The 12,849-nt window shown below is 44.6% G+C and overlaps 1 long non-coding RNA gene across 4 annotated transcripts in view; it reads right to left on the reverse strand.

The window, feature by feature from the left end:
• LOC130297470 (uncharacterized) overlaps positions 1-7,318 on the reverse strand; it is a 122,778-nt gene extending 115,460 nt beyond the window's left edge. For 3 of the 4 annotated variants that reach the window (XR_008849555.1, XR_008849553.1, XR_008849556.1), the window contains exon 1: positions 6,958-7,270. This is a non-coding gene — a long non-coding RNA (uncharacterized LOC130297470). Of the gene's footprint in view, positions 1-6,957 lie in introns of all 4 variants that reach the window. The other variant, XR_008849554.1, reaches the window with a different exon arrangement.
• Between the last annotated feature and the right edge of the window lie 5,531 nt (positions 7,319-12,849).

A 12,849-nucleotide genomic window follows, 5' to 3' on the forward strand; every position in this document is an offset into this window, starting at 1 on the left:
GGTTCAAAGACGGGCAACCAGGGTATTACGGGGAATGGGAGGACTACAGTACCCAGAAAGATTATCAGAATTAGGGTTATTTAGTTTAGAAAAAAGAAGGCTTAGGGGAGACCTAATAACTATATATAAATATCTCAGGGGACAGTACAGAGATCTCTCCCATGATCTATTTATACCCAGGACTGTATCTATAACAAGGGGACATCCTCTACAAGGGGACATCTTCTAGAGGAAAGAAGGTTCCTACACCAGCACAGACGGGGGTTCTTTACTGTAAGAGCAGTGAGACTGTCGAATTCTCTCCCGAAGGAGGTGGTCATGGTGAACGCTGTAAGAGAGTTCAAAAGGGTCTGGATGCATTTTTGGAGAATAATAACTTTGCTGGTTATGTATACTAGATTTATAGGACAGAAGGTTGATCCAGAGATTTATTCTGATGCCATATTTGGAGTCGGGAAGGAATTTTTAGATCTAAAATGAGGATTTTTTTTTGCCTTCCTCTGGATCAACTCAGTAGGGACTCATTAGGGATATAGGTTGAACTTGATGGACTCTGGTCTTTTTTCAACCTTATGAACTATGTAATTTGCATTGCATACATAGGCTTGCGCAGCCTATTGCATTAGGGTGTGCACCCTACAGCACAAACTCACTCCGCATGCATGCGCACTGTATATACATATATATATATATATATATATATATATATATATATTGTGAGAGGGACAGCATCAAATGTCGCTTGGCAGCCTGGGCTTCACAAGTAGAGACAGGGACACTGTAGGTAAAGTCCAAGTCCAGGCTGTGCCTGGGTTTATTTTAAGTGTCAACACAATAATACGGCCTTAACATCAGGCCAAACATACAAAATAAATACCTGCTCGGCTGAGCTCTGACTAAACAAGGTGCGACCCTAACTATACTAGAGACACACTAGGTGCCCCCGAACGTGAAACAAAACAGTAGAACACGGCCACTTACATCATGGTTCTTAGCATTCCAACAGCCGCACACAGGCCTGCAGACCCAGGTTTATGGAGCCTGCAATCAGCCTCACCTGGTATGTGGGAGTGACCTCCCACCCGGCACTTGGTCACTCCAGGAAAAACCGACCCGGATTAAGTGGGTTGGATCCGCTATACTACAACTAGAATGTGCCAGTAACATAGTATCACTGACACACATAACTTCGGTTTTCCTTCATCGAAACCCGGGCATTTCTTTGGCCCTATCGGTTAGAGGAACCTGCCAGTAGCCTTTAGTCAGGTCGAGGGTAGAGAAATATCTGGCATGACCGAGTCTCTCAATTAGTTCGTCTACCCTCGGCATTGGATATGCGTCAAACTTTGATGCCTCATTCAGCTTCCAGAAATCATTACAGAAGCGTAATGAGCCATCCGGTTTTGGGATGAGCACAATAGAACTTGACCATTCACTCTTTGACTCTTCAATCACTCCGAGGTCCAACATTTTTCTTAACTTCCTCTGATATAGCTAGTCTACGAGCTTCTGGGACTCGGTAAGGTTTCAAATTGACCTTTACCCCTGGCTCAGTCAAAATGTCATGCTTTATGACGTTGGTACGCCCTGGCAATTCAGAGAACACATCATTATTTCTCTGTATGAACTCCAGGGTCTCCTGTTTCTGCGACTTTGACAGGGACTCAGACAAATACACATCTGGGGCCTTACTATGGGGTATGCCCACTGCAGTCAGTGTCTCCCTGTTCTTCCACTGCTTAATTAAGTTAACGTGGTACAACTGTTCTGGCTTACGTTTATCTGGTTGGTACACCTTGTAATTCACATTTCCTACCTTTTCAATGATTTCATAAGGCCCTTGCCACTTGGCCAGGAATTTACTTTCTACAGTAGGTACCAAAACTAATACCCGATCACCTGGGTTGAAGCTTCTTATTTTGGCTGACCTATTATTCACTCTGCTTTGAGCTTCCTGGGCTTGCTGTAGGTGCTCCCTGACTATGGGCATAACTGCAGAAATCCTATCTTGCATCTGAGAAATGTGTTCGATTACACTCCTATGGGTTGTGGACTCTTGCTCCCAGGTTTCTTTGGCAATGTCAAGGAGACCCCGTGGACGTCTACCATAAACTAGCTCAAAGGGAGAAAAACCTGTGGATGCCTGGGGAACTTTGCGGACTGAAAACATTAAATAAGGCAAAAGACAGTCCCAGTCCTTCCCATCCTTCCCAACCACCTTTTTTTAACATACTCTTTAGCATCTTATTAAATCTCTCCACAAGACCGTCAGTTTGGGGGTGATATACTGGTGTACACAAATGTTTGATGTTAAGCAACTTACATAACTCCCTTGTGACCTTGGACATAAAGGGGGTCCCTTGATCAGTAAGGATCTCTTTTGGTATGCCAGTACGGGAAAACATATGGAACAGCTCTTTGGCAATAAGCTTGGAGGGGGTATTTCGTAAAGGTATGGCCTCAGGGTAACGCGTGGCATAGTCTACCACCACCAATATATACTGATGGCCCGTGGCAGACTTCACTATTGGGCCAACGAAGTCCATTGCAATCCTCTCAAACGGTACCTCTATGATGGGCAATGGTATCAGGGGACTTCTGTAATGGGGCATAGGAGCTGTTAGCTGACACTTGGGGCAGGACTCACAATACCGCTTTATATCAACATGTAGACCTGGCCAGAAAAACCTTTGAAGGATGCGCTCCTTTGTCTTTTCGGTCCCTAAGTGACCTCCTAACACATGATTGTGGGCAAGGTCTAAGACCATTCTACGAAAAGGCTGTGGCACTGCTAGCTGTTCCAATATCTCCCCACGGTCCTTGTCAACCTGATACAATAACTCCTGGTTTACTGCCATGTGAGGAAGCACTGCATCAGCCCCGGGATATTGAGGTTCTCCATTCACAACCTTAACATTTTCCCTAGCTTTCACTAAGGTGGGATCTCTGAGCTGGGCAGTCCCAAAATTATCCCGTGAGACCCCCAGTTCAGGTATAGCAGCCACCTCTTCCTGTTCCTCAGTTTCACCTGCAAGAACTGCTAGGGGAAAATTATCACTATTTTCCTGAGTCACCCCTACAGTCTGAACCATAGCATCGGGGTCAAACGGTTCTGGATCAACAATAGGGCCTGCATTACCTACATTATTATTTTTCATAGTACATGAAGCCTTGGTTTGCCACAAGTCCCAAAACAGGGGAAAGTCTCTTCCCAGGATTACTGTGTGCATTAGGGACCTCACAACACACACCTCATGAGAGGCGAGTCCACATGGAGTCTCTAGCTTTACTAGGGCAGTGGGGTACGCCTTGGTGTCCCCATGGATGCACAGAACCCCTATAACATGTCCGGTGAATGATGTAGGGTCCACCAGGCTGGCATGCACCAGTGTGACCAAGCTCCCAGAGTCCAGTAGAGCCTCTACAGGATGGTCATTCACTTTGATATGACACATTTGTTGTTCAGTTTCTAATACAGTCCCTGCCGAGCAAACCGGCCGTGTGAACAAAGACCTCCGCCTTGCTGAGTCACACTCCATTGGCTCAACGGTAAGGGGACAGTTTGCTGCAATATGCCCAGGTCCACGACACCGCCAACATATTATGTGGCCCTGATCCCCTTGTGACTCTGGCCTGGTCCGTACTGTCCACTTAGTTCCCATTTTCTCCTCTGTGCCCTCCCCTTGTGAACCACCTCCCTTTGGCACATTTTTCACCCCCCTTATGCATGGAACAGTCTTACCGGAGGTTCCGGACGATTTGCTGTTCCCGGAGTTGGACCGTCCAGGAGGTGTGGTCTGGAGTAAATCCTCGGTTGCTTTATATCTCTCAACGAGGTTTACAAGGTGCTCCGCATCTTTGGGGTCGCCTTGTCCAACCCAGCGCTGGATCTCCGGGGGCAACGAGCGGACAAACTTGTCCAAAACCACCTTTTCCACTATCTGTGCTGGTGTAGACTCCTCTGGCTGTAGCCACTTTTTAACCAGGTGGACTAGGTCGTACATCTGGGAGCGTGCTGGTAGGTGATCAAAGAAGGTCCAATTATGCACACGTCGGGCTCGGACATTGGTGTTCACCCCCAAACGAGCCAGGATCTCACCCTTTAATTTTGCGTAGTCCTGGGCATCTTGCTCGCCGAGGTCAAAATAGGCTTTCTGTGGTTCACCGGTCAGGAAAGGTGCCACTACCTCAGCCCACTGTGCCACGGGTAATTTCTCTCGCTCTACCACTCTTTCGAAGACCATGAGATAAGCCTCAACATCATCGGTGAGCGTCATTTTCTGCATGGACGACTGTACAGCAGCACGAGTGGTGGGAAGCGAGCTTGGCGGCCTCTGCACATTTTGCGCCACAGCCAGGACTTGCTCTTGGAGTTGCTTGTTAATGTGCTGCTGCTCCCTTAATGCAAGCTGGTTAGCCTCTATCAGCAAGGCATTGGTTTCCGCCTGGGCCCGCATGGCCTCCTCATGTACCTTCTGCTGGTTTGCTGTCATCAGCTGGAGGTTACTGTTAGCTTGGATAAGCTGTTTCAAAAGTTCATCCATCCTGGCTGTCTCTGATTGCTGCACAGCTGCAGCTTTTATCCAGGACATAGATTTTCAACACTTTTTCCAAGCGCCTGTTGTCCTTAGCAACGGTTGCTACAAATGTCCATTAACACGTGTATGTCTCTTTAAGAGTCTCTTTGCCCGCATCCGACACCATATGTGAGAGGGACAGCATCAAATGTCGCTTGGCAGCCTGGGCTTCACAAGTAGAGACAGGGACACTGTAGGTAAAGTCCAAGTCCAGGCTGTGCCTGGGTTTATTTTAAGTGTCAACACAATAATACGGCCTTAACATCAGGCCAAACATACAAAATAAATACCTGCTCGGCTGAGCTCTGACTAAACAAAGTACGACCCTAACTATACTAGAGACACACTAGGTGCCCCCGAACGTGAAACAAAACAGTAGAACACGGCCACTTACATCATGGTTCTTAGCATTCCAGCAGCCGCACACAGGCCTGCAGACCCAGGTTTATGGAGCCTGCAATCAGCCTCACCTGGTATGTGGGAGTGACCTCCCACCCGGCACTTGGTCACTCCAGGAAAAACCGACCCGGATTAAGCGGGTTGGATCCGCTATACTACAACTAGAATGTGCCAGTAACATAGTATCATTGACACACATAACTTCGGTTTTCCTTCACCGAAACCCGGGCATTTTGGTGACACGTATCTGTCCACAAGCTGCCTAAGCATAGGAGAGCATCCTAGGAGAAATATACATTGCCTCAATAACTCTGCCTGTCACTGTCTCACAATATATATATATATATATATATATATACACACACACATATACATATGGTTCAACACATTAGGTTGGCAGTGCAGTTCCCCCACATTAGGTTGGCAGTACAGTTCCCCCACATTACATTGGCAGTACAGTTCCCCCACATTAGGTGTGCAGTACAGTTCCCCCACATTAGGTGTGCTGTACAGTTCCCCCACATTAGGTGTGCAGTTTAGTTCCCCACATTAGGTGTGCAGTTTAGTTCCCCACATTAGGTGTGCAGTTTAGTTCCCCGCATTAGGTGCAGTAAGTACCCCACATGAGGTGCAGTACAGTTCCCCCACATTAGGTGCAGTACAGTTCCCCCACATTACCCCACATTAGGTGCAGTATAGTTCCCCCATATTAGGTGCAGTACAGTTCCCCCACATTAGGTGCAGTACAGTTCTCCCACATTAGGTGCAGTACAGTTCCCCCACATTAAGGTTGACAGTATAGTTCCCCACATTAGGTGCAGTATAGTTTCCCACATTAGGTGCAGCATAGTTCCTCACATTAGGTGCAGTATAGTCCCCCACATTAGGTAGGCAGAGCACATTAGGTGCAGTATAGTTCCCCACATTAGATGCAGTATAGTTCCCCCACATTAGGTGCAGTATAGTTCCTCACATTAGATGCAGTATAGTTCCCCCACATTAGGTGCAGTATAGTTCGCCACATTAGGTGCAGTATAGTCCCCCACATTAGGTAGGCAGTTTAGTTCCCCACATTAGGTGCAGTACAGTTCCCCACATTAGGGGCAGTATAGTTCCCCACATTAGGTGCAGTATAGTTCCTCACATTAGGTGCAGTATAGTTCGCCACATTAGGTGCAGTATAGTTTCCCACATTAGGTGCAGCATAGTTCCTCACATTAGGTGCAGTATAGTTCGCCACATTAGGTGCAGTATAGTTCCCCACATTAGGGGCAGTATAGTTCCCCACATTAGGTGCAGTATAGTTCCCCACATTAGATGCAGTATAGTTTCCCCACATTAGGTGCAGTATAGTTACCCTACATTTGGTGCAGTATAGTTCCCCCACATTAGGTGCAGTATAGTTCCCCCACATCAGGTGCAGTATAGTTCGCCACATTAGGTGCAGTATAGTCCCCCACATTAGGTAGGCAGTTTAGTTCCCCACATTAGGTGCAGTATAGTTCCCCACATTAGGGGCAGTATAGTTCCCCACATTAGGTGCAGTATAGTTCCCCACATTAGATGCAGTATAGTTCCCCCACATTAGTTGCAGTATAGTTACCCCACATTTGGTGCAGTATAGTTCCCCCACATTAGGTGCAGTATAGTTCCCCCACATTAGGTGCAGTATAGTTCCCCACATTAGATGCAGTATAGTTCCCCCACATTAGGTGCAGTATAGTTCCCCACATTAGATGCAGTATAGTTCCCCCACATTAGGTGCAGTATAGTTCCCCCAAAGACATACAGTCTTCAACCATATACAGTGTTTGGCTGGAGGCTGTATGTCTGTGCACTGCCCCACTTCAGTGTTCCGGCCACCGCTTCTCCGGTCCGGAAACCGGGGTCACGATCTACTGCTATGGCCTATAGGCCATAGCAGTAGGTCCCGGGACTGGAGTAGCGGTGGTTGTAACACCGAAGATGACGTTTAACTTACCATGTGCGCGTCGTCCTCCTCCTCGATGCACCGCTCCCCCATTCCTCCAATCGTAAGGGCGCACGCACGGGACATCAGTGACGTCCCTGCGTGTGCTACCTCCCAGATGTACTGTATTGTCAATCTTATACTCATGCATGGGCCCTGATGCCTTTATAAAATGTAATATTGACATCAATCGATTTTGTTCACGTTTAGATTTTTCTCAAATCAATTTCCGGTGCTGGAATGTTCTTACGGCCTCTTTGTGAAAAAAAATATGGCTTTTCTTTTTGTATAAAAAATTATCAGTTCAGTGTCGAAGTGCACTTACTCCTGCTAGGAACATTTCCTTCTTTGTGAGAATAAGAACAGGACTTCGTAGCTTGATATTTAATATCTGAATCCTGTTTCTATAGTTACACTTCACAGTAAACGGAATTATGCTGTGCATCCTTGGAGCTGCAAAATAAAATAGAGTAGAAGGGGAGGTGTAGGCTTTAGCGACAAAGAAAGAAGAGCTTCTAAGGAAACAAAAGCTTGCTGTTATGCTGAGACACAACCGGTATGGATAGTCAGAAATTTGACTATACTGACATTATCAGAGGTAACATTTGTGAGTCAAGCTATTCCGCTAAATTGGTATGAAAAGGAGACATCAAACGAGACATAACAGTGTGTATAACTAGAAATATATGATGTGATTGCAAAATTTCCCAAAAAATTTAAAAAAACAACTCCATAATTTTGTTAGATTAGGTTTTAGGATTAGGATTAGGCAAGTTGGTTTTTGAATTGTCACTACTGTAATTGAGCCTGTGAGAGGCCCCTCCATGCAGAACAGCTATATTTTAGTCTCTCAATTTAAGTGGCTGAGGCCAGAGCTGTTTTGGCTGTTTGCGAGCAGTATCCACACAGGGACTTACTTTCCCTTACTTCTATAGCCATTCATAGGAAAGAACTTACTACTCTCTGCTATGCCATTACATAGTGCTAGATAACAGTCCATGGTGCATTGGACTGAACAGTCTGGCCCTATGTTTGGGGATGATTCATAGTACACCACTATAGGTGGCATGTGGGGGAGAAGCTGGTTATTAATACACTGGGTTTGCAAGGTGATATGTGAGTAGAAAATAAAGACACAACAGAAAGGAAGGGATTACACTAAGCACTGAACTTCTTTTGATGATAATGACTTGTGACATAGAATCAGAATTTTTTTTTCAGTTCAGTTTTCGCCCTACACTCTCTGGACTAGGTGCAAAGTACCATTTGCTTATGCATTGCCACTTACCTCTGCGGGCCATGGAGTGAACAGTCATGCATAGCACACCACTGTTAACTATATACAGATGTAGCCAGCGCCATCTTATAGATAGCGTGCTACATCTATTTAAAGCATGCTATCAGTGTTACATTCTTTGCAAGGATCAGGGACACCTGTCTTTTACAGATGTTCATACTACCTTGGGTATTTTTCAAAGAACCCTAAACTTTTAGCATATGGCACCATGGAAAGAGGAGGAGGGGCATTAATAGTTCCTACTCAACATACTAAATAGTAAGCCATGGACATGTTATGCCTCTCTGGTTTACTGTTTATAGATCCCTCTTGGCTGGTCGCTCTGTGCTCAACCTAGGGAATCTGTGCCCTGCACTATGGTTAACCAGTGCTGGTTTATGGTAATAAACTTAACCCTTTCATGACAAAGACTATTTTAATTTTTGTGTTTTTACTTTTTACTCCTCACCTTCAAGAGCCATCATTTTTAAAATTTTCCATCTACAAGGCCATATGAGGGCTTTTTTTATATTGGACCAATGATACTTTATAATGACATCACTCATTTTACCACATAATCTACAGCAAAACCAAAAAGAAATTCCTTATGGGATGAAATTGAAAAACCCCTTAAATTTTGCAACGTTGGGTGCGGGGGGAGTTTGTTTCTATGCAGCACATTTTATGGTGAAATTGTCATGCTATCTTTTTTCTGTAGGTCAATATGAGTACAATGATACTCGATTTATTTAGGTTTTGTTTTATTTTACCACTTTTTAAAGGAAATAAGTATGTGGTAAAGCATATTAATGTAACCTTCGGGTGAGAAATGGGGTGGAGAGTGAGTAAATTGTTGTTTTTTGTTTGTTTGTATGTTTGTTTTTTGTGTCATGAAGGGGTTATTTCTTTTTCTGTAGAGAAAGGATTGTTATTGAATTCAAGTATCCAGAAATCATTAGGAGCCTATGCTTACATAATCAGATAGTTGCAATGTGAAGTCAAACATTTTTTAAATATTTACTTTACACTTTAAAAGATGACTATTATAAGCAATCCTTCAACTGCTTGTACTGTTCAGTGATGCCATAGTAAAGTAAAGAGAAGCTCTCTGGCGGCCATTTTAACTGATCAAGACTGCCACTTTGCACTGCAGATGTCCCAGTCAGTCCCTTGACCCCACTGGCACATGTAATTTCAACTTTTAGATATTGTTTACGTTTTTTTCAATTGATCGCGGCATCTAAAGGGTTAATGCCAGGCATCAGCATCATGTAATTCTTTATGTCTGGCATAAGTGGTGAGTCCAGGCTGCTGATAGCAGTTGGTACTCACCAGATGTGAATCAGACTTAGCTTGTGAATAAGCTTCATATATCCCGTACATGCAAAAGAAAACAAACTAAATCCCTGCCAAATAATAGAAATCAGTTGCTCTATTATTTAAAAAAGCTGAAACAGGCTGTAGAGAGAGGAACTTGTAAGTATGTGAACAAAAGGACTCCATTACACAGAATACAAAGCAGTTAATGAGGTTATGCTAAGGGTCGGGACCCCCTCTTCCTCAGGTCCAATCATGATTGGACCTGAGGAAGAGGGGGTCCCGCCCCTTGAAACGAGTAGTCCGTCATTTATTACCTATTAAATCACCTTTTGATTTTGTTATTTTACTTGTCCGTATTGGTTACTTTTTAATTTGTCACTGCTTCACACAAGACAAGAGGACCTCGGGCGATCGCCGATATGAGGATTTTTCCTACCTGCCTCCGCAGAATAGTTCTAAGCTGTAGAGAGAGGAAAGCACACGAAAGGCAGTTTTGCAATGGAGAACCATATCCGCTGTATACACATATAGAAAGAAAAAATTGCTTACACAGCAAGTTACAATGGCTATTGAGTTGAGGCAAAAGTAAAAGACCTATAGACTTAATGCTTTTAGCACCATAATAAGTAAAAAAGTAAGAATAAGAAATGCTTGATAAATGTGTCCGTGGCATTTTTTTATGTATTACAAATTATACTTGGTGCTAGCATAATGTATATGCAGTACGAAGATTTTGCTGCGTTGCTGTGTTCACAATAGCTGTGATTTAAAGAAGCCCGGACAATTATCTAATGATCCGCACCATGGTAAGTCCTTCTTTCCTACCCAACACATTTTTCATTTCTTTGAGGTGAAAAATTGTCTCAGTCATCTTGCCTCTGAAAATATCATTTGCCTGGCAATTAATGTCCCAACTCCGGACTCTGGTAGGATGGAGAAGTGCGGCAGGATTTTGTAATGAGCCCATCTTTTCTTAATGGGAGGCTTTATTTCAAAATAATTTATAATGTCTTGCAAAAGATTCAGCAAAAAAAAAGTTTAAAATGTCTGAAACTAAAAAGTGTGTTATTTGCTTCAACAAATGTTCATTTACTAATTTTGAATTTTTTCTATATGATCTTGGCATCAAAAAAATCTCAACATTCCAATGTTTTATTATGGTGGCATAGAATAATATAGAACAGCTCTGATGTTCTTCTATTGGTAACTTTGTTGTAAATTTACATCATAGTTTGTATATATACAGGGGCGGACTTACCGGCCGGTCCAATTGGACGGGTACAGGGCCTGCCACGGCCTCTGCTCCTGAGGATCTAGGACACTTTTCCCGGATCCCCAGCGGACAGCGCTGCCTTTTCCTGTATGTGCGGTACATGCACATACAGGAGAAGGTGTCCCCTCTGAGTGAGCCGTATCTGCGACCTATACAGAAGAGACGAGACCTCCACCCACCGCAGCACGCAGTGCAGGTGCTGATGATGTCACTCATCGGCACCTGCACTGTGGAGGAAGGGAGACGTGGGCCCCTGCTGTGCTCCAGAGGAGAAGATCGCTGCGTGGGACATCAGGTAAGCATAATTTTTTTTACAACCTGGGAAGGGGGAGGGGGAAAAACTCTGCTGCCTTCACCTACTTGGGTGGGGGGGGGCTCCAACTCTGCTGCCTACACCTACTGGGGGGGACTCTGCTGTCTACACCTACTGGGGGGGACTCTAACTCTGCTGCCTACACCTACTGGGGGGGGGGGTACTCTAACTCTGCTGCCTACACCTACTGGGGGGACTCTACTGCCTACACCTATAGGGGGGAACCCTGCTGCCTATACCTATATGGGGGGTGGGACTCTGCTGCTCACACCTATATGGGGGGGACTCTGCTGCCTTCACTTATATGAGGGGAAACTCTGCTGCCTACACCTATATGGGGGAGCTCTGCTGCCTACATTTATATGGGGGAGCTCTGCTGCCTACACCTATATAGGGGGTACTATCTACTATTTTCCTGCTTAGCTAATATGGGGACAAACTACAAAACTAATAGTATGACTACCTACTACCTGCAGAGGGGATTTTCATAAAGGGGAAGCAAAGCTATCTGGGGATATACCTACAGGGGACATGACTACCAACCTGGGGTACATTACCAACCTGGGGGCATGATCTACTAGGGGTCACTGCTGCTGCCTAACTACCTACCTGTATATCTTGCTACCTACCTACATACCTAACTACCTATGTACATACCTGGCCTTCAAATATGGCTGCCTAACTACCTAGCTAGCCACATACCTACCTTCCTGGCTAGTAACCTACCTACATATCTGGCTTCCTGATCTACCTACCAAGTTACATATTTACCTGGCTACCTACCTGCCCTTTTACTGTGCAGGACACCAAGGAGGGCATTATTACAGTTTGTGGGCCTATAGATGGGTAGATTGTTGGAGGAGGGGAGGGCACTGGAAAAATGCAGATGTTTGTCCTGCAGATGTTAAGAGATTGACATGGCGGTCTGACCCGCACAGAGAAGAAAATGAAAGAGGATGCCGCTGATCAGAAAATATATAATTGTGAGTCCCTAAATGTTGGTATACAGATCCTGTGTACAGCTGATATCAACTGCCGTATGGTCCTGTATATAATCCCCATAGCAAACCTATCCTGCTTCAGACAGTTATAAAAATGACAGACAGAGGTGTGAGCAGAGAGCACTGAGGTCAGACAGAAAGGAAATTTAAAAAGAAAAGAACTTCCTGTGGAGCATATAGCAGCTGATAATTACTGGAAGGATTAAGATTTTTTTAATAGAAGTCATTTACAAATCTGTTTAACTTTCTTGCACCAGTTGATTTAAAAAAAAATATGTTTCCCAAGAGAGAACTCCTTTAAACACCAGGATAGCAGATTATAAAAACAGGCTTGATTATATCCAAATTGTAAGCATAGTCTCTGCAACAATAAAACAGACTGGTATGGCTGAAGCTGGCGTTAACATTTTTGGTGAGGTATATGTTAGGGTCTAAAGGGATTCACAGATGTTGCTCTATCCCACACTGTGTCACTAGTCCTGTCCCTATCTCTTTGGGAGGTGTATAGCATTTGGTTGGGTCCCAATTGGTGCCAGAAAGTCTCTACTTACTTTTCTTACTGCATTGCCACCTGCAGGGTGCAGGTTTCTGAAAGATTTGTTGCTTGGCAGCAACTAGGTCCTTGGCTGGGCCTGAAGTAGGGTCCCAGGATGACACTTTGGGGTACATGTACACCTTCTTCCCACAGGCTGTATAACAATGTTTCTCCTTTTAACTTTTT

The sequence above is a fragment of the Hyla sarda genome, chromosome 13 (assembly GCF_029499605.1).
Source record: "Hyla sarda isolate aHylSar1 chromosome 13, aHylSar1.hap1, whole genome shotgun sequence".
Classification (NCBI taxonomy): Eukaryota; Metazoa; Chordata; class Amphibia; order Anura; family Hylidae; genus Hyla; species Hyla sarda.